Here is a 22425-nt window from a genome sequence, read left to right as displayed (position 1 = left end):
GTCCAGTAGCAGTGTAAGAAAGCAGTTCTCCCACCCCCTTCCATACAGAGTCTTAGCAATCTCTTAAAAGGTTGTAAACTTATGAGTAAACAAGGCATAACTCCAGTACTGGTGTGCCATTTGGAGTCTCACTGAAGTGGCAGTAAATTGAAACTCATATAAATGCTCCAGTCCTGTTGGGCACCCCTGGAACAAGTGAGTCATGGGCCTGTTTGAATAACCAATCTTGCTGCCACTATCTCAACACTGAAAATCATTCTTATATCTTGCTCTATGGAATCCTATAGTACTAAAAGCCCCTTTAAAATCTCAGAACCCCCTCCCCATTCTAGTAGTCTCCCTCCCACATGCGTGCCATGGTGTATCTCACTGTACAACATGCCCTATATGTGCCTTTACTCAGGGGTGTTGTTGTTTGCCCGCAGGCATTCTGAATATCCTGTTCCAAATACATAGACACAGAAAAACTATGACCATTGACACACAGTGGTTCTAACAAGGAAGAAATTTGAGGCCAGAGGGTGGGAACTCTGTAGCCTCTTCCTATTTCACCAGTTTGGTGCCTGGAGAGATCCTAAGTATGGTATAGACATGCATGTCAGTGCCCTTTTACATGGAAAATAGGAAATGAATTCCAAACAATACTGGAAACAGCTGACCCTTTTAGCACAATGCTTAAATATGCTAGTGCTGAGCCAAGGCAGCATGTGCAGAGTAAATATTTTAATCCCTAATTAATCACTTTGGTTAGATTGGTAAAACACAAGTCTAATGAAAATAATTTGAAATTTCCTTCATGAATAATTGCCTTGTTTGGGGAATTGTGGGAAGAGTCAACTGACTGACCTTCCATTCTTAGTCATCTGTACTGCTCTGAGACTTAATTTGTGTCCTTCAACCCCTTCCAGTCACCGTCATGAGATTACAAATACCTTTCGTGCAGTTTAGCAGCAACTATGCAATATGACAGTTAAGTCAGCAGAGAGGTAAAGAACCAAGCAACTCCTTGCTTTCTCGCCATGGAGTCTTACAGTACCCGGTAGAGGGGAGAGTGTCTTTGCGACCCTGCATTCTTTTATTAGGTTGTGAGCATGATGGATTGCTCCAGGTTATTGAACTGTTCCTGTTTCTTTTTAATTAGAAACTTGAATAATAAGATGCCCAGGGTTTGGGCATTTACAAAGGGGAGAGAAAGAATTTTCCAGCTCCGAGTGCTGAATGCTATCCTGATTAGCACTATGCCACCAGATTTAATTACTTCTTTGAGTAAATCAAATCTTGCTCAGAGGGCAATGTTCCTGGGTGTGCAGACAACAAAGGTTAAGCCACCTTACTAGTTACCTGTTCAGACATGTTGGAACCTGTTAGATTCGGGTTGTGGGTATGTTCTATTCCATCCCGCTTGCCTGCCTATTCTTCTTCACTTTCTCCCCAGTGCCCCTCAACCCCCTTCCAGCAATGAATGTATTGCTTATCTGGTTGGAATGTCACCAGGAGTGATGACTGGCACTGTGCCATATGGCTGGTGCACTCTGGCTCACACTGCAATCATTGCTAAAAATTGCCTGGTCCACCAGTCAGTTTGGCCAGTTCTGTGGACTGTCAAAGTCCACCTGGTGGACCATCTGCCACCTCCCCCTGGAGGTTCCTTCTCTCTTTTGTTTTCCAGTCTGGTCTTCCTCCTCAATCTTGCTCTTTTATTTGGGAGATTCAAATATTTGGGAGAATTTTGCTTTTGTTTCTCAGCAATCAGGAGGACATGATGTTCTTGGGTTGCTGGAATGCATTTGGATAATAACACCTTAACTCTTTGTTGTCCTGCAGTTACCTTGCACAATAGCTAATAACTGGCTTAAGAAGCTTGGCTACAGCATAGAAAAATACTGCTCAAATGAAAAAGCATACAGGTAGGCATCTTGTAACACGGGTGATAATTGAGCCAAAATTTGGAGCAGATTTGGTGTCTCTATTCACAAATGGAATTAACTACATTCCATGCCAAAAGGGCTATGGAAATCCTTCCATTTTACAGGATAAGAGGTGTAGAGAATTGGAAGCCAAACCATTGGTATTCACTATATTTTTGACCATTATGGGTGTGTGGAGGGATAACTGTGAATCTAACAGCATAATATGTAGTTAAATATAACCAGCTGAATGTAGCATTGTCTTAATGAACATCTTTAAAAATAACTCTAAAGGATTACTCCCCAGAACTCCCACTGCCAGATCTCTGAATCAAAGGGTTGCCAGAAACAAGTCTAATTCAGAGGGAAATGGCAGAAAGAGGAGACTTGGCTGCAGAAGCAAAACTTTGACCGCTTTATCACGGTCTCCAGGTTGGGTCCTGCTCATGACATCTACTGAGTGTTTGCCCTCTCTGGCCAGCGTACATGTGCTAGGAAAAGAGCAGGAGTGACTGCTTCCTCTTCCAGGCTGGCCTCTGCTGCTGAACTACCTTTCATCCTAGCCACACTACCCTATTCAGGAGGTCTCCATAAAGCAAGTCTGGGACTATTTATATGTGTTCACTCTTGCTTTTCCTGACTTTTCTGACTTAAATGAGTTAGGTCAAAAGTATGAATATAAAAACGTCCTTTGTGGTTATCTTGCCCTGTGTTTCCAGAGTCATTGGATAGGATTTGGACTATAGAAGTTTCCCCCTGCAACTTAACCCTGCACTGGAGCATGTTCTATTACCTGCGAGTCTTAATTTATAAGTGTTTTCATTTATCGGGCACCTACTGGACACCCTGTATTGTGCTGGGCGCTGCCTTAACTAAACATAGTCCCTACTTGATTTCAGCTTTCCTCAACACTACAATTTAAGTCCCTCTTCCAGCCTCTTCAGTTATTTTAAGACCTACCATTCAGTAGGTCATTCGTAAATTTCTGCCTTCCCTCTAACACTGACACTTTAGTTTTAAACTCCTTTGCTGGCTGTGCCTGGAAACACAGTGAAACTGAGACTACACTGTACCACTTTACAGAGAGTCAAATAGATATAGGTATGGATATATAAATAGATAGATACTTTTTTTTTTTTTTAACAGTGTCTTGCTCTGCCCCCCAGGCTTGGAGAGCAGTGGCGCAATCTCGCAATCTTGGCTTGCTGCAACCTCTGCCTCCCAGGTTCAAGCGATTCTCCTGCCTCAGCCTCCTGAGTAGCCAGGATTATAGGTGTGCACCACAATGCCCGGCTATTTTTGTATTTTTAGTAGAGACAGGGTTTTACCATGTTGCTCAGGTTGGTCTGAAACTCCTGAGCTCAGGTGATCCGCCTGCCTCGGCCTCCCAAAATGCTGGGATTACAGGCATGAGTCACCGCGCCCAACCTAAATAGATAAATCTTTTAGTGCAAACTGTTACGTGGCATGGCAAAACTAAATTAGAAGACACGTAAGAGGTCTTGAAGTCCTTCTCTCATAGAAGTTCATAGGCTTAAGTGACTTCCTCAAGATCGCAGCTAATTGTGTTGGAGTTGAGACTTGAAAACTGCCTTCTAACTCCTAATCATTGCTTTTTCTAACACACTATGACCTTTAGCTTGGATAACTTAAAATCTATGTGCTGATTACTTCTGCTATCCAATCATTTAAAAAATGGGTAAAACATCAAGATTCAAAATTGAAATAATAATAAAAAAAGTATCAAACCTTCTGATTTAATCTCTCCTCAGCATACCCAAAATATATTCACAAAATATTGGAACTTTTTACTGATTTTTCCTTGGGATAGCCATTTTAGGCAACGGCCCAGAACTTGGCTGTCATCAACACTGGAGAGAATCCAGCCCTTCCTGTCTCTTCTCCTATCCTGTTTTAATTACTTGAGTGGCACTTCTTCATCAGCTGAGTTTTTACATAAGGCTGAATACCTGGCCCAGTGCCAGGGCTACCTCTTGGACTAGGCAAAACCCTGGGTCTGAGTTTGGAGGCCAAGTGGTGAGTCCCTCTTGTCCTCTCAGCCTTTCATAATGACAGTTTCAGGAGGAACGAAACCTTCCTCCCTTAATGAATCTGCCTAGTTTCCAGAAATCAGCTTATCAAACTTGAAGCACACTAAACTTGCTTTTTTGGGCAGATATCTCATTCATAGAATGTTCCTTTTCCTTATCCATATCTTAAAGGCAGTTTCTTTCTCTTTTTTCTTTTTTTTTCTTTTTGGACAGATTCTCACTCTGTTGCCCAGGCTGGAGTGCAGTGGCACAGTCTTGGCTCACTGCAACCTCCACCTCCCAGGTTCAAGCTATTCTTCGGCCTCAGCCTCCCGAGTAGCTGGGACTATGGGTGCACGCCACCATGCCTGGCTAAGTTTCACGTTAGGCACATTTTTGTATTTTTAGTACAGACAGGGTTTCACCATATTGGCCAGGCTGGTCTCGAACTCCTGACCTCACAATCTGCTTGTTAAAGGCAGTTTCTTATTGATTTGCTGTTTGTTTTCATCAGAGTGGCTAACATTTTTTTTTTTAAATACAGCCATGGGTTCTGAAAATAATCACATATTGAAAGCCTCAAATCATTTGGGCCTGTGAAATCAGGTCATCATTATCAAAATGTACACACCACAGCACTCGACACGTGAATCCCACTTTGCTCTGTTTTTTTGAGTCATTGTTAGAAGCCAGGATCAGGGAGGGGTAGATAACAGGGGAAGATGCTGTCAAGGTCAAATGATTTAGGCTGTGGATTGAGGAATGGGAGGGAGAATGGATGTCAGGTGGTTTGGGGAGATTAAAGGACTAGCCCTCAGAATTAGGCTCCCTAACTATGTAATTGCTGTGGAAAATGGTAAAATTTGGTAAAAATTTCATCCTCAGAGCTGCTGCTGGTGGGGCTGGCCTCTTGGGGTTTTTAATCCTGAGTCAACTTGTGTTCCCTCTCATTCATGATAGTGCCTTTGAGGGTATCATTTTATTTGGGAAGGTCTGAGGACCGCGGAGGAAAGCAGCTCTCCTGTTTGTCTTACCCTCCATGCAGATGAGACTTACAGGGAAGGCAGGTTTGCATTCAGTATGAATAAGAACATTTTAACAATTAGTGAAGATCAGTCAGCTGAGGCATACAATGAGCTCTCTGGCGTTGGAAGTAAGAGGCTTAAAGACTATCTTTCAAGGATTCGGAAAGAAACATCCTGCTTGGGTAAGAAGTTGGATTACATGACTGAAGATTCATATAACCAAGAGGACTGGGATTCCCTGAATATCTTAACTCTTACCAACTCTGTATTATAGGTTTATGAATATTATTTAATTCCATTTCCAAATTGACTCATTAGTGTACATGAAGGCCAATGGCAACTGCTTCCAGGACTGGGTTTTGGGGGCCTCAGGTAGGCTCCACAGATTAGAAACATACACAATTACAGCTTCTCACTTTTGTTTAAGGCTGTGTTCCCTAGTCAAATGCAACCACTCTGGCAGAAGCAAACCATTAAGTGTTAACAGCCATCTAATATCCATACACTAAGGCATAATTATAGAGTTGTATGATTAAGAGAACAAGTTTTTTTGATAAGACTTCCTGGGTTGGAATCCTTGTGTGAATTCTGGCAAATCTCAATCCTGGTCCTTAAAATATGCATAAGAATAATGCCTACCTCATAAGGTTCCTGTGAGAATCAAATGACAATCCATGTATAGTGCTTAGACAGGTGACTGGCAGAAAGCAAGAGACAGTATACATTAATTATTGTTTACTCCTTGGTTTGAATGGTTTGATCCAACTCTTTCTTGAGAGTAAGTTTCGCTATGAGTGGGTGAAGGAGGAGGGAGGATTTTTGCATAGAGAGGGAGGTTCTTTGAAGAGCTGGAGATGGGAACCAAAGGGGAAGAAAGCTGAAGAAAGCAGAAACAGAGAGCACTGGAGACAGAAACACCTGCTCCACAATTTTGTCCAGCAAGGTCCAGCCGCATCTAGTTTTCTGACTTTCCATTTTGATGAGGAAACCCCAGATAAAAAGTGCTGAGAATTCAGTTGCCCATCATCTCTGCAGACTTAAAATGCATAGAAAACACACCAGTTTTCAATCTTTAGGCTTTTCCCCTCCCAAGTTAAACAAGTCAGAGAGAATTAAAGTCTCTTAACAGAATGCATTCACCATAAAAGTTTAATCTACTTCCTGGAAAATTATCCATGGATTTTAATTAAGTTCCCCTAAATGCCAGTGAACCCAGAGGGTTCCAAACAAAGGAAGAGAAGCAGCCTGCCAGGCTGTGTTCTTCGGCGCCTTTCACCAGCTTCTTGGAGATAAGTTAGGAGGAGCAGTACATACTTTTGTCTTTCTCATGACTGGGCCCAGCTTTATCACAACATAAAGAAAACTCATGTCATGGTATGAAGAAAGTCTTTGAAGCCTCCTTCAGTAGTTGTTTTAACAACACGGGACACAGCCTTGCTTTTAGCGACTCCCCACTCCCAACCCCACCTCACTCTCTGCTTATGTGCGGTTTAAAAATTAATTTAGAGTACAGTGAGATCAGCAAAACAAGGGCATTAGACGGTGTCCCCCAGAAATGGACTTCTTGTACTCCAAAAATGTTCTTAGAAACACATGTGAGTTTCTTTGCACTCAAATTAAGGAGGATTAAAGCAGCTAGACAGTTGTTGCTCAGTTCCTTTGGATCATGTGGCCAAAGCTGAAAAGCCTTAAGTTGCTGGCATGAGCCTAAGTCAGTTGCCTGATCTCCGAATTAATTTTTGAATTAAATGATTGTCCCCCCCCTCCCTTTTTTCTTCTAATTGAGACTTCCATTGAAAAATGCTTAGCAAACAGATGGAAAAACCCAGAACAAAAGGCCGTTGTGAAATAATAAAGTAAAGGTCATTTGAAACAGTTTTAGGTTAGCCCTAGAAGTACAATGAAACCTTACCTTTAATAATACTTTTATTAACTATAAAAATATTTAAAAATAATCAGCACTGTGGTTTGAAACTAAAGAATGGCTGGAAATAGCTTAGATAATTTAATAGTTACTTTTGTGAGCTTCTCATCTTCCCAGAGACTCAGAACAAAGGCTCTTTGGCAGAATACTTTCATGTTTAATTTTAGAATAACAATGACATTATCTTACAGATCTTAACGTTTTAACTATCTGAATACTTGTAAAGTGTTTCAATATAGTAATATAAAAAGATATAATTTTAAAATTCAAAAATGAGAAAGATCTACAAACTTAACAACAGTAAGGACAGGCAAGTGTTAGAATAAAGAAGTGATATTCTAAAAGTAAAGGCTTATTTAAGACAAATAAATAAAATGCCAAGTTTAAGGATGTGCAAAAATCTCAATTGTGCTAAAGGTTTAGATTCAAGATGTCCAGGAAAAAACTTCATACTGAAAAAAAAAATGCAATACTGAGTAGTTATGCAGATTTCAAAATGTTAAAAAGTCAACTTGATCAATAAAACAGCCCTGAAGCCCCTGATATTGGCTGACAGTGAAATAAAAATAGTTTGCCCAATCAAATTGATTTAGACCGGTCACATTTCATCAGACCCATGACAAGACTTACTGCATGTGAGGAGTTTGGGGTTTTATGATTCTTGTCGTGCCAAGACCTCTTCATGAATTGAGAAAAGAGAAAGGAATAGATGTGAATAAACATCATTTCTTCCTTAGGTGCTGGAAAGGCTTTCTGTGGCACAGTGGGCTGTAATAAAATTTTCAGAGCTCCTCAGATATGCTAGTTATACTAACGTAGGGTTAAGTTATAGCAGCTTTATTTTTTTTTAATTTTTATTTATTTATTTTTATTTTTATTTTTTGAGACGGACTCTCGCTCTGTTGCCCAGGCTGGAGTGCAGTGGCGCAATCTCGGCTCACTGCAAGCTCCGCCTCCCGGGTTCACGCCATTCTCCTGCCTCAGCCTCTCTGAGTAGCTGGGACTACAGGCGCCCGCCACCACGCCTGGCTAATTTTTTTGTATTTTTAGTAGAGACGGGGTTTCACCGTGGTCTCGATCTCCTGACCTCATGATCCACCCGCCTCGGCCTCCCAAAGTGCTGGGATTACAAGCGTGAGCCACCGCGCCCGGCCTTGTAGCAGCTTTATTAATGGAGAGCCATGGGTTGGGGCACGGGACGGACAAGTAGAATAGCAATTGAAAAATAGAGTTGTTACCTAGAGTCTCCAGACATGGCTCTTTCAAGATGCTTTAATGTCAGTTTTGAAAAGGTTGACTGAAGACTCCTTGGTGATTAACTTGTATGCAAATTCCAATAGAACCTTAATGATTCACTCTTTTTCTTGCCATATTGAAGTTTTCTCTTTGCTGATCCAATTGCAGGCATAATTCTTTACCTGCTCTCCCTGCTTGCAGAAGATGACAGTCAAGCGAACCCGAGATAAGTGAAGAGATGACAAGAGAGTGGCCAGTTGTCCTAAATGAGTTGGTGTCTTGACCTTCATTCATTAAAATATATATATATATATATTGCATGCCTATTATTTGCCTCACATTGTTCTAGGTGCTGGAGATACATTCATTAACGAACAAGACGAAAACCCTGTCCCCCTGGAGTTTACATTCTAGTGGGATTTGGAGAAAGAGCAGAAAATAAACAAATAATTGTGTCAGAAGGTGACAAGTGCTTTGGAGAAGAGTAAAGCAGAGAAGGTTTTGAGTGAATGGTACAGGGAAAACAATGGTGATGGCAATTTTGAATAGGAAAGTCAGGAAAAAGCTCACTGAGAAGTGCCACTTCAGCAAAGGAGTATGGGAGCTGTTAATGTAGATATCTGGGACAAGAGCTCTCCAGGCAAAGAAAACACTAAGTGCAAAGACCTTGCAGTGGGTTGTGCCTGCTATGTCCTACGAGTTAGCAGGAAAGAGAATCAGAACCTACAAACATCTCAATGGACCAACCCAAACAAGCTGGAATCTAACAGGAGTGATGAAGTGTAAGGGGTTGGTAATGAGGTTAAAGAAGTAATGAGGGACCTGTTTGTGTAGGCCTTTGCAGGCCATTGTGGGAACATTTTCAGGTCTCCCAGGGAAAAAGAGCAAACAATATTAATCAACCACTGCCTTAGTCAGTTTGGGCAGCTATAACAAATTATCATAAACTGGATGGCTTAAACAACAAGCATCTCTTTTTCTCATAGTTGTAGAGGCTTAAAGTCCAAGATCAGAGTGTCAGCATGATCAGGTTCTTGGTAAAAGCCTCTTTCCCGATTGCAGATGTTCATCTTCTTGTATCCTCAAAGAGGGGAGGGAGACAGAGAGGAAGCAAACTCTCTCATGTCCCCTCTTATAAAAGCACTAATCTCATTTATGAGGGCTCTGCCCTCATGATCTAATCACCCCTCAAAAGCCTCAGCTCCCAATACCATTATATTGGGGGTTAGGATTTTAACATATGAATTTTGGAGGGACACAAATATTCAGTCCATAACAAACACGATTGATCATGATAGAGGTAGAATAGAAAACAAGAGAGGAGCAAAAAGAGTAGAGATGAGAAATGTCTGCTGTTTAAAAGATAGAAGCAGATGGAGTCTGCAAAGTATAGACCAAGGGTTGGCTTTTTCTGTAAAGGATCAGATAGTAGATATTTTGGGCCTTGTAGGCCATATGGTCTCTGTCACAGTGATTCAACTCTGCATTTATAGTATGAAAGCAGCCATAGACAATGTAGAAATGAATATGTCTGTGTTCAGTGAACTTTATCAATGATGAGCTAGATTCGGCCTACAGGCTATAGTTTGCTAACCTGCGCATGTAAAATAATAATTTGTGTAGATTTAAATGAGAAAGCAAAGAATCACTAAAACTTAGTTATTATAGAGTAGTCTTATTTCTTCATTTAGTAGGACTATCAGTCTGCTAGATTAAGTTAAATAAGGTCAATATTATGGAATTGGGCCTCACCAGGACACCTAAGAAATTCTTTCCTTATTTTCTTACAAACAAGATGGAGAAATTGTCTTGGATTCAAGAACAATCCATTAGTAACTGATTAAACAACCCTGCCCAAAAAGGGCTATAGCAGTCTTGGGTGTGTGTGAACTCAAATCCGTTTCTTATCCTTCTGCTCCTCTGCTCTTTATCTCTGGGGCTGACCTAAGCAGGCTGTGTTTCCCAAGCTCCTTCATCTGCAGCTTCCAGCTAAGTTAGGCGAACAGGGGGAAGGCTAGCACGGCTGCATCTCCTGCTTGGCTCTGACCTTTTGCTGATGGGTTCATCTAACATTACTCACTTGGTTATGCCAGCCTATGAGCGACAGTGGCTTCCCTCTCTTGCTGCTTTCTGGGTTGCCTTATCATTCCCTAGTTGGCTTCTCAGATCTTCCATTTTCTGTGAAACAGCTCCCCTGTATTAAATTCTCTCTGTTTTAAATGCTCAGGGTGGTTTCTGTTTTCCTGGTTGGACCTCGACTGACACAGGCACTAACATGAATGTCACCCTGGAGGGAGGTTTAGACTCCAGTGTTGCCAGGCTCTCTTGTCTGCTCTTACCATTTTTATCAATAACTTGGATGATGATGTAGCTGGGATGCTAATCACATTTGCAAATGGCCTGCAGCTCATTGGAAAAGCTATCTGCTGGATAGCAGAATCAGAATTTTAAAATATCTCAATGGGCCAAATCTAACAAGAGGGAATTTAATAAGAAAAATGTAAAGTCCTGTACTTGGGTCCAAAAAATAACATCAAGTATAGGCTGGGGAAATTGTGACATAATAGCACGTGAGTGTTTCATGTATTTGTATTGATATCAAAATGAAGTAAAGGTTAGCAATAAAATGAACAACAAAGGAAGTACTGGTTGCATTAATACTTTAGTGCAGATAAAAAGGGAGCCAACTGGAACTATTCTCTTTTTTCTTGGTCAGACCACTCTTGGAGTGTTATGTTTAGTTTGGGGCACAGTTTGGAAGTAACATAGACAAAGTACTTTGGGACACAGGGGCATGTCAGAACAATAAGAGGAAGTAAGAGTTATTGAAGGAAACTAGAAAGAAGCAGTCTGGGAGATGAGTGGGAATAAAATACTTCCATGTCTAAAAGTATTAAAAGGGTACCACATCAGCAGTGGTTCTATGGAATGAATATATTAGCTGATACTTCTGAAAAGGCAGAGGTTGCTTTTTCTCCCTCTGTAGCACACTCTACCATCTTACATATTCATATTAGAAAAATTTTTCTTATGTCTATACCAGAATTATCTTGTGCTAGTGAAAGTCCTGATGCAGTCATTGTTGAAATGAAAGCTCAATTTTGCATTTTATCAATGGCTCAGGAATCTGAGACTCATTCTTCCTCTAGATACTTACTCCTTTTTTAGCCCTGGACAACTTTTTAACTGTGTCCATTTCCTCACCAAAAGAAACTGCTAAGGAGGCTCTGTTATACATTTAGCAAATACTGGACTTCTGGAGCTTAGTGAAGGTTTTTGGTTTTCTTCCCTTTTCTGCTTCTTACTATTTATATGTTATGCAGAAATCAGAGGCATAAACAGCATCGGGTTTCTCTGCAGATGTGATGAGAAGAAATGAGTGAGAGAAAACTAGAATGAAATTAAGAATGATTGCCTTGATATTCCATACAGGAGCTGACACCCAGGCCGTTAGAGCTGCTGTTATTGCTGTTTATCGGGTATTTTCTTCTTTTGTTTCTTGGCTTGGGAGACTTTTATAGGCTGAATACTTAGTCTGCATTGTGCTCTAACAGAAACTTCAGCTTCTATTTTTGCGTAATTTTGAACATCAAGCTGTTTTTCCTTTGAATTCTGATTTTTAGCTGTGGGACACCTTTGGTCTGGTCTGCTTCCTGGGTAACCACTTCCTTCTCTTGCTTCTTTGGGAAGAAATTAAGAAATTGACTGACTTTTTTCTGTTCAGACAAAAATCAACCTACTGAGCGAATAACCTAGAGTCAGGAGTCAGTGTTTCCTGATGTGACCCAATAATGTTAAACTCATTAACACACTGGATATTTCAGTGTGTTTAGCACGGACAGATAAAAAAGAAATGTTGAATAATGTTTAGCCTGATATTTTGTGCTACTTTGATGTATTTAGGAAAAATCATGGGTGTTGCTAGCTTTAACACACTTTTAATGTTTTGGGATAACATGAATTATTACACTTTCTGTGTGATACAGTTATACTTAATGCATTCTAAAATAATTCATGGAATTCTAGAATAAGAACACTAGGTTTTTATAATAAGTATATTACATTGTTAGTTTTAAAAATATTATAACCAGATGAGATCTTAGTGATTATTCAATTTCTGTTACAGGTAAGGTTAGGTAGAGCCCAGATATGTTAAGTGAATTCCCTATGATTTCCAGCTAGAGTTAGGCTTGGAACTCAAGAATCTTGGGTTCTTTCTCTTAGGTCTGCATGCTTTCCACTATACCATCCTTAGGAAACCCTATTATCTCCTTACCCACAATTTCATGTGTAGATAAAATGAAATGAAGATCATAAATAGTATTATAATGACATAAAACAATACTTCTGTCAGCTCAGAATTGGGACTTGTCTACAATTCTGTTCTAGTGAACAGAAAATAGGTATGGATTTGTAGACATCACTTGCTTCATTTGTGCTAAGATGCATCGTAATGAAATTTTATTTTATATTTACTGAAAGTGCTCTTTTAGACTTATAGTGACACCAATTTCTATAATATCTTACCCTTGTGTTTAAGTAAAAATAAAATGTAAGCAAAACTAATGGTACTTCTAATACTTCTTTACAGGCAGTGTTCAATTCTGAATTATTTTTGGACTTGCAGTTGTTGTTACACATGTTTTTCCACCCAATATTCTCATCAAGATTATCAGTGATGAAGTATTTCTGAAAAGAGTGTTTCAGTCTCTGGGGCTTTTTCCTAAGCCACTGACATCCATTCTGCAAGTTCAGCGGAACATGTTCAGGTAAAGACAATGTGTTCGGGTAGGGAACATGTTTGAGTAGTGTCTCAACTGCCATCTGGTGACAGCAAGTTTAAGATATATTCTGATTGCAGAGATGCTAAATGCTGAAAAAATTAAAGAAAAGAAAGGATGGAAGGAAGGAAAAAAGAAAAGAAAGAAGGAGAAATAGGAAGAAAAGTAGGAAGAAGTTCTAGAATGAATGAAATATGGCATGTCTTTTGGCAATTCTAGTATTTCTTCCCTATTTAGCGTGTGAACATGTATGTGTGTGTGTTTGGGAACTTCTGCCAGCCATCTTCCCCAGGCCCTTTAAGGAAGGACATTTGCAAAGCAGAATGAATGGGGCTCACATATAGTCGAAGGTAAATCTGAGAGACAGAATTTAAATGACATTTGCTCCTGAATTTAGCTGTGCCTGAAATTACTTAAATGAGAAGTTGGACTTCTCACTTAAGAGAGCAGATCGAATACCTTTTAAGGCTTACACTAGCTTGACTTGCTTGTCTTTCACTAGCACCCAACAAATCTTGACTAATAGATTGGGAAATCTGATGCATGTTAAAGGAATATTTTATAGACTTCAACATTTACAGGATAGTAAAAAGAAAGAAAATCTGTTTGGTTGCAATGTTAGATAATTGTCTCCGTGAACAGGGACCAAAAAAAATTATTAGGAAAACATCTTAGTCCTTTCTTGGACTAAGAAAGGACTAAGACAAACAACAAAGTTTTTTAAACGGAGCTGAAGTTTTGAAATGTAGTATGGAAAGGACATTCTGAAACCTAGCCTGTCTTTGCCAGTAGAACTAAGCCAGTGCTCCTTCCTCCTGCAGACTGCTGGCGTGCTGTGGGGCGGTGGGCGGGGAGGAGGTCGCTGTGGCACTGTGCAACTGAGGATGAGCAGAGGCTTACCCTCTGCCACAGGAGGCTTCCATGGATGTTGCCACTTGCTGGGGATGACCGCCTGGTGGAAACCTATTTGTCATCCCTGGCTAACACACAGGAGGTAATGAAAAAGAAAATAAAAAGAAAGGTAACACTTGCTTTCTCCCACTCCTTTCGCTGTGCATGATGCCTGAGGAAAGATTAGAATGTATTCACTCCTTTTACCTTGCACAGAAATGTCTATATCCTACCCAGGGTTGTTTGGAAGGCATTTCTTTAAGGAAGGCTAGAGTTCGGCTGACAGTAATGTGTGTGTGTAAGTGTGTTTTCACCCAACAGCGACGGTAACTGTTTGTCATTATGGTAGAAGACCACAGAGGGCCTGGAGAGAGGGAGGGATGGAAAGGGTGTCATTGGATCAAGATTTCTGAGCCGGTGAAAACGGGATTGAGGCAGTAGTAAGAGGCAAACAGAGCTGTGCGGAGGGAGTCTGGGCTTTGGGCTCTGACTTCTTTGTGACTTTCCTTTAAGGGCCAGGAGGTTTGCTGGGCTGGTTTCCTGACTGAGATTGAACAGTGTTGGGAAAGTTCGGGGAAGGAAAAGATGAGGAAGCACAATTTAGAAGCAGGTGATGTTCCTTCTTGAAGTCCTCACATCCACATTGGGAGATCTCTTTATAACATTTCTAGGTATGCATTACCATAGGTGACCTTGGCTGTTAAGGCTGTTTCAAGTGCTACCTAGGTCTGCCCTTCTAGGTAAGGGTCTTGCTCAAACCTCTCAGTCCTGCCTCTCCTTTCTCTCATTCCTTCGGCCAGAGTCATCTGCTGGGTGGCCAGAATGTTAGTCAAGTTCATTTGTATACTAACCATTGTTCTTAACTTATGAACTTACAGGTCTCAAAATGATATTATATGAAACATAAGATATTTGGTACAAAAACAATATGAGTATTGGAGTCCCATCAACCTGGGTTCAAATCCTCATGCTTACTATATTGTTCTGGGGACACTAACCTCTCAGATTCTGCATTTGTGTAATGGGAAAACTAACGTCTATTTCACACAAAATTATATATAAATTGCTTAAGCTAGTGGTTGGCTCCAAGTGGATGCTAAGTAATTATCTCTCTCTTTATCGCTTTCAAATTCCTCAAAATCATAGATCATTATTCCCTATTTAATAGTTAGTAGGCAGTTGTTCTCACTTGGCTGGAATTCATGTAAAGGAATGGGGTAAAGTAATTTTAAATATCAGTTTAATTTTTAAAATCAACTTCTTGGCCATTCTGCTTCAAATACATTATATTGATTATTTGAAGTAAAACAAGAATTCATATTTAGACTTTTCACTCATAGAACAAAAAATGAAATATTTTACCTGCTTCTAATGATGTTTAATATTAAAACAGTGATTAACTATGTCCTAGCATTACAAAAGGGCCAGCTGGCTGCTCTGTGGCAAAAGCTACCACGAAAACGAGGACAGCAGTGGATTTCTATGGTTTTGTTCTTTACAGAACGGAGGGAGATCATGAATAGTGGTCACAGTTTAAGATTGTTAGAAAGCTAAAGATAGGAATAAAAAGGGGTGTTAAGCCATTTATTCAAAAATGCAAAATCAAAATTCTTCAGGCACGTGCCAACAGATATAGGCCTGTGGGGATCTGAACCTACAGGCCAAAGGCATCTCGGCAGAACTTGATTTTTTTGTTTGTTTGTATTCTTTCTATAACGACTTCACATCAATAGGAATATAAGGTAATTGTATTAATAAGAACAGGGCTAAATAATCATTTCCGCAGAGAATTGTTCAGTTTACTTCTGGTTCATATCTGAGAGTTGAGAGAATCCAAGGAAAAGAAAGGAGCCAGAAATGGTTCTAGGAGGGCTTGAAGGGAGGAGGGTTTTCTCTTGCCTCTCGGCAGCAGCCCTCCCCAAATGAGGAGAAGAGAAAAGCCAATTCACTGATGAGGAAATGTTTAATGAACTTCTCAGAATACCCACCACTGCCTGAATTAACCAAATGTGCACCAAGCTGATAATAGACAAACAACTCGCTTCAGCTTTGAGAAGCCTGGTTCTTGCCCCCCTCATGTAAAACAATTTCTTTCTCCTTTAACACAGTTCCTTCCTGGAGAATGTTTTCAGTGGGAGATAATGCACAGAAGGTGTACAATACCACTGGTTGTCAAAGAAAAGAGGCTGGGGTCCCTTCTAGTGGGTGGTAGGTAAGAATTACTAATCCAATCTGCTTGAGTTAACTCAAAACAAGGATTAGTGTAAAGTTCCAGAATATGTTAATCTTCCTTTATAGAAGTAAACTTCGGCACTGCCACCAACCCCATGGTTTATAGTTCCTGGGAACAATGAGCCAATTAAACTTGAGAGGGAAAAAGAATCTTGCCCAAGTTTACTGATTGTTACCTAATACTTAGAGTTGCTTTGATTCTTGATTATTTGGCTTTGTGTCTAAGACACAGGAAATAAAACATCATTTATTATTCATTAGAATGTTCCTAAATACAGTATACCTCCTAATTAAACACATACTCTTGTGTGCTGGTATTTTTCGTCTCCCACCTTATTAAAGAGGCTGTTTAAAATGGCTTTTGTATATAGCTGATCTTGCTTTGCCAAATGTGTCCATCAATATTAATATACTTTTTTCAAAAACACATCTTTAGAGCTTACATGATTAATGAATGGAACAAATTGTTAGTTATTTGGATTTGACCCACTTGGTAGAGATTTTCAAATGGAAAAACGGCTTCTTTTTTTCAGAGTAAAAACATAGGAAAGGCTAGCAAAATATCTCCCCTTCTCCCTGTCCATTTGACACTCATTTTGGGGAATATTTTTGCATCTAAAATTGTCGACATTAACTTAATTTTAATTAAGCTTTTGATATCTGAAAAAGTTGAAGTTATTTGCTTTCATTTATTTATTTATTTGCTTTAGATAGGTAATGACTGGCTTATTGAAGTATTGGATCAGGAATAGAAGTTGCAGAATATCAATTACTTTGATCATTAGTGGTCAGATAGTTATCTAAAAACTACTCAAATAACTCAATAACAACAACCAACATAATAAATTCTTACTAGGTACAGGAACACCTTACATATTTCCTTATTTAAGCAATTTAAAATCAATTTTAAGGTTTAGCTTGTGCTGCTTAAAACCAATAGGGACATACTCATGTAACATCTCAAGACATCCTAAGTTAGTGTATATGTTAAAATACCTTCTATGGAGATGTTTTTTTTTAAGAGCTTGCTGGGGAACGCTAATTTTTCAATTAATGAAATTTGCAATGAGATCACTATATTTTGAAATTCTGTATCTTTCAAAGAATATATTTTCATTATTAATTTAACTTTCAGGTGCCAGAATCATTTTTTAAAATAGTCTATTTAAATTTATTTATACTATTCAGATTTAACAACTTGATAACTTGAACCAAATTTCATTTTCTATTAGCAGGTTTTTTATCTTGTTTTATGGTTCAACATCAAATTAAAGAAATGAAAAGAGCATTGGAAAAGTTACTAATTAAAGTTCAAATGTTGATTCTCTTTTCTCATCAGTGCCCGTGTATAAACTCCCCACACATCATCGGGAGCAGTCTCCCTCCAATAGGCTTACATGAATGCAGTTCAAGAACTTGGGCTTTTTGGTATAGAGAGTCTAGCAATGTTCTTGAAGATTTGGAAATTGTTTACATTCCAAGTATGTGAAAATGTCTATGTGTTGTTGTTGTTGTGTGTGTGTGTGTGTGTGTAATTTTTGGATTTTATTTGCAGTATCAATATGCAAATATATTTATTATAAGTTGAATCTCATTGAAATGAAAATGAAAAGGCAATACTATTCCTTTAATATGGTTCACTAACCTTGTTCACACCGAGTTACTGATGCTCAGTAGGAGTTTGCCAACACCAGTTCTACTCAACCCTTGATGATTATGGAGGATTTAATCATAATTGAAAACGTAAAAAAAAGAGTCGAAATCTAATCCAAAAATCAATTTTGCATAGAATTTAATAACAGATAAAAGCTTAAAATTCTATAACTAACAAATGAGAAATATCAGCACTAGGAAATAAGACTTTAGTTTCCAGGATCAATCCCACTACCTGTGTAGATGCATCCTGACCTCGCTTGTTTCATCAACACATGACAAAGGCATTGGTCTCACACTGAGGCATGGTAAATACATTACCAAGTAAAGACAAACATTATAAACAGGACAAACCCTGCGAGGCAAAGGCACAAACAAGGCTGCAAGCAAATAGTTTCTCCCTCTCTTGTATTTAGGCAGATTTCCCTGGAACCACAGTCATTGGTTTTTAGATTCTTGTTCTTTTTTTTTTTTTCTTTTTTTTCCGAGAAGGAGTCTTGCTCTGTCACCCAGGCTGGAGTGCAGTGGCGCGATCTCGGCTCACTGCAACCTCCGCCTCCAGGGTTCAAGCGATTCTCCTGCCTCAGCCTCCCGAGTAGCTGGGATTACAGGCATGCGCCACCACGCCGGCTAATTTTTGTCTTCTTAGTAGAGATGGGGTTTCACCATGTTGGCCAAGCTGGTCTCGAACTCTTGACCTCACCCACCTCGGCCTCCCAAAGTGCTGGGATTACAGGTGTAAGCCACTGCGCTTGGCCCATATTCTTGCTCTTGCGCCTGCTGTGAAATGTATGGGAAACAGTCTTCAGTGGTTGCCCATGAAGTTAAAACAGCTCAGGAGTGGTTTATTTCTCAGATGCCTCTTCTGTATTTGCCACACACACCAACAGAAAAACCACAGGAAAGAGTCAGTGAAGTTTCCTGCATTTTTCCCTGTCTGGCTTGAATGCCTGCAATAGGGGCTCCGGAGCATGGAGCTGCCCTCTGTTTTATTCATAATATGAACCTCCTGATACATTACAGCGAAAGTTAGCAAATATTGTTTACAGTGTAGCATGTGTTTCCATTACATTTTCTTGATGTAGCAATCTGGGTTCTGAGAAAGCTGACTTTTTAGTTGTTTTTTTAAGCATGGACAGTGATAAAATATCAAGATTTATGAAAAGGCATCCACTTCAAGAAAAAGTTACTGCTACAATTTTAAAGGATCACTGTTGAAATTGCTGGTATGTCCTTAATATTGAACCAAATTTTCCCATTAGGTGGCCATTGGGACTTTGATGACAACTTCAATGTCCCCCAGCCAGGCCTCCTCACTAGGTTCTTCTGCAAATAAATAAACAGTCCCCCTCCCCAGTGTCCCGGCTGTCCCCAGGGCAGGAGCCCCTGGCTGGTGTGCAAGGCATCTGACTCACTCTCCTTTGGGTAACATTAGTAATAATGTAACTGTATTATGGTCCTGGATGGAAGGGAGCAGCAGATCATTTGCTTGAAAACACGACCTTTTAATTTAAACAAAAGGCTTGAAAAAATAAAAGTGGGTCTTAAATGCAGTTTAATCAGTCAGGCGAGAGATGTCTAATGAAGCTGCCAGACGGATTTGTAGCCAGGCTGTCACTTCGGCCATCATGTTTACAGCTCCGGGAGTGAGATTAGCACTGTGTGAAGGCACAAACTCGGTCAAAATTTCCCGTGTCTGGGATGCCTGTAAATTTTGACAATTTGACAGATTATTTTGTTGCAGTGATGATGGTTTGGAAAACCTGACATGTAAGAATTTAGTTCTTTGATCTTTGCTTCTTTCCACTGGCTCTAGAGAGCATTATATCATTGCAACAAAAGTTAACAACCAAAACCAAAACATTGATAAATGGATTTTTACATTATATATATATAAAATATTATTTCATCTAGTGCTTTCAAGGAAAACTTGCCATTTTGGCCCATATATTTCAGCTAAAAATTCTTTCCAAAGATTTTTTTTTTATAGAGGAAATTCACCTGTGTGTTAGTATGGCAATATCATGTCATAGTTATGAAATAGTTCTTCTACAATTTGAATTTTCATTGCTTTGTACCTTTTACCTTCAGGAAAAATGCCATCCTGTCTTGGAGGTGTTTAAGTAAGTATTGGGGAATTCAAGTCAGTATTTTACTGTATTAGTATTCTTTCTTAGCACTGTTAGACAAGCCAAATCATAATTTTCTTTTGAAATAAACGTGCAGTCAGTGTATACTTGAAAACATGCAATCAAAAGGAGTGGTCAGAAAACTTAAGAAGAATAGAAACTTTTTAATTATTGTTTTTCAGTAATTAAAAAAATTTTTCCTTTAATTTTCAAAAAAATTAAAGGAAAGGGAATAATTGCCCTGGGAAAAAAGAATGGTTGGGTCTTTTTATTTCTTTCCTTCTTTTTCGAGTTTGCCATATTTATTTGCTGCAAATGGCATGCAATTGTGCATAAACATTAATATTATCCACTTTGTTTCCTCTTAATAATACAGGGAAGCCTCAGCTTAATCTCTCACTCATTTCATGCCTAAAGCACAAGTGTATTGCTTTTGTTTTACTACATGTTTCATTCCATCTGTTGGGAGCCTAGTAAGTCAATATTTATCACATTTATAGATTCTGAATCACTAGGGGAAAAAATCACTTCTGGGAAAAAACATGCATCAATCGTTCTCGACTATTTTAAAGTTTAAAAGTGTTGTCTCTGTGATGTTAACTTTGGTATTTTGAGCTAAACTAATGCAGCTTGCATTATTTTTTAATTAAAGCAATTTTAAACTACATGTTTTCAAAGTTTTCCATTTTCCCCAAACCTCTCTGTAATTGCCTTGTCATGATTATCATTTTCCTTTCACTGTTGCTTTCTATGGAAGCCCCAGGAAAGAGTTACTAAAAATTAAATTTCATGCTTGCATGTGTTTCTGTGATCTGCAGCGTGTATGATCTCTGAGTGGAAAACTTCTCTGAAAATAAATGGATTACCCTTTTTACTACACTGTCTGATGTCTCTTCAGCAGATAGCATTGCTTCCCTGTGATCTCTAACCCACCACAATTGAAATGACAAGCGTTGAAATGGGGGCCTCACGGTGGCGCCCTCTGCCTTTGCCGGCCCTTTCTGCAGCTCGGAGCGGTTCACGCCTCAGAGCACCGGTTCTCAAACTTGAATAATGCCTGGACCCCCTTGGGAAGGATAGAATCATCTTCAGAAACCCCACAACACATCAGTGGAATCCACTTTGAGAAATGCTGACCTAAAAACTAGAATCCTATTCTATTAAAATGGCTTACATTTGAGAATTATCACTGCAAAGAAAAGTTCCGTCTTTTGAACTGCTAAAAGGTTGAGTTTTTACGTCTTTACTCTGCTATTGAAACAAAACTATTAAAATTATTTTAAATATCCTGAAAGTCTCAGACTCCTGAAAATGTGTCCATAGATCCCTGCTTGAAAAACCTGCCCGAGTACCTGCTTTTCCTTGCATTTGTTGGCAGAAGATGAGCGTTTGACCTTTTACAAACTGCTCTGTAAATATCATCATTGCTTAGTTTGTGAAAGACTAATGTGTTTCCACTAACAAAACTGTCTTTCCAGGGTTGCTGCTTTCTAGAATAATGCTTGTTTTCCTACTGGGCTTTCTGTTGCTGGTGTTTTTTTTAAAAGGCAACTAAATTTGTCTAAGAGATTGCACCTTGAGGCAATCCAGGGACTCTTGATGAAGAACTGATGAGAAAGCCAAAGTTTCTGGTTGAAAAAAAATATGTGACAAAGTAGCAGATCTCAAAAATATTAACCAAATAGATTCTCTAATATTTGATACTTTAAACGCAAACTGTTTTCTAAACAATATTTGTAAGCAAATGTTAAAAGTATTTTTTTCCGGGATTACTGCTTCTATATTAAACACATAATATGAATAAATGATAGAGTTGGCTTTTCTGTCCTCACAGCAATCAACAAGTGTGGACTTTTTTTTTTTAAGAAGCAACACCAAAATAAATGATTACTCTAAAGGATCTAGTATTCCAAAAAGGGTGAATAAAGAAAGTTTAGAACATTGATATTTCCATAACATAACTCATATGTTATTGTTTGTAACAGAGGAAGGAAAAAACCAGTTGACAGTACTATTTATAAAAGAGCTTTGAATTAAAGTCTTTGGCTAGGAAAATCAAGTCATACTGCTCAAAGTTCCTAGGTTTCCTTTAGTCCTTCATGGCTCTTGGAATTCTGATGAGCTTACAACCACAGGTGAAGCTGGCAAAAGTTGTCTATCTTTGAGCCAACCCACACACCTCGAAAACAAATAAATAATAGTTATTCATGTGCCACCGTGGGAATGTACCATAAAATCAACAGAAAGAAAAATAGTAAACATGTCATACAATAAGCATATGCTATGATGCGTGGCTTCCGATTTTCAATAGCTGAGCTTTATTACAATAACCACAACATGAACAGCTTTGGGAAACACAACAACAGGGTCAACATGTAGCCCAAAAGAATCCATCAGTCAAATGATCTTCTTTTCAAAACCCAGCTATCTATGTTGAGCTAGACTTAAGTGCTTTATACCAGAAGGCTTTGTTCATCCTAGCAGCTTCATAGATATAAATAAAACTAGTTTGCCTGGATTGAAATTCATTTTTGATATGTCATTAAAGTTTTGTAAGTAAATTATTTATTATTAATCTCAGAAAGGATTCTATTTTAATTAACCTGATATGTGATCA

General features: G+C 39.0%; 1 long non-coding RNA gene across 2 annotated transcripts in view; it reads left to right on the top strand.

Moving 5' to 3' along the window:
* LOC115835918 overlaps positions 1-21608 on the top strand; it is a 32231-nt gene extending 10623 nt beyond the window's left edge. The window contains exons 2-5 of one of the 2 annotated variants that reach the window (XR_004030881.1): positions 12714-12891; positions 17366-17507; positions 19771-19802; positions 20707-21608. This is a non-coding gene — a long non-coding RNA (uncharacterized LOC115835918). Of the gene's footprint in view, positions 1-12713; positions 12892-17365; positions 17508-19770 lie in introns of both variants that reach the window. The other variant, XR_004030878.1, reaches the window with a different exon arrangement.
* The last annotated feature ends 817 nt before the right edge of the window (positions 21609-22425 follow it).

This window comes from Nomascus leucogenys, chromosome 1a, assembly GCF_006542625.1.
Source record: "Nomascus leucogenys isolate Asia chromosome 1a, Asia_NLE_v1, whole genome shotgun sequence".
Taxonomy (NCBI): Eukaryota; Metazoa; Chordata; class Mammalia; order Primates; family Hylobatidae; genus Nomascus; species Nomascus leucogenys.
Note: the sequence above shows the minus strand (reverse complement) of the source record. Positions and strands in the feature narration are given on the sequence as shown.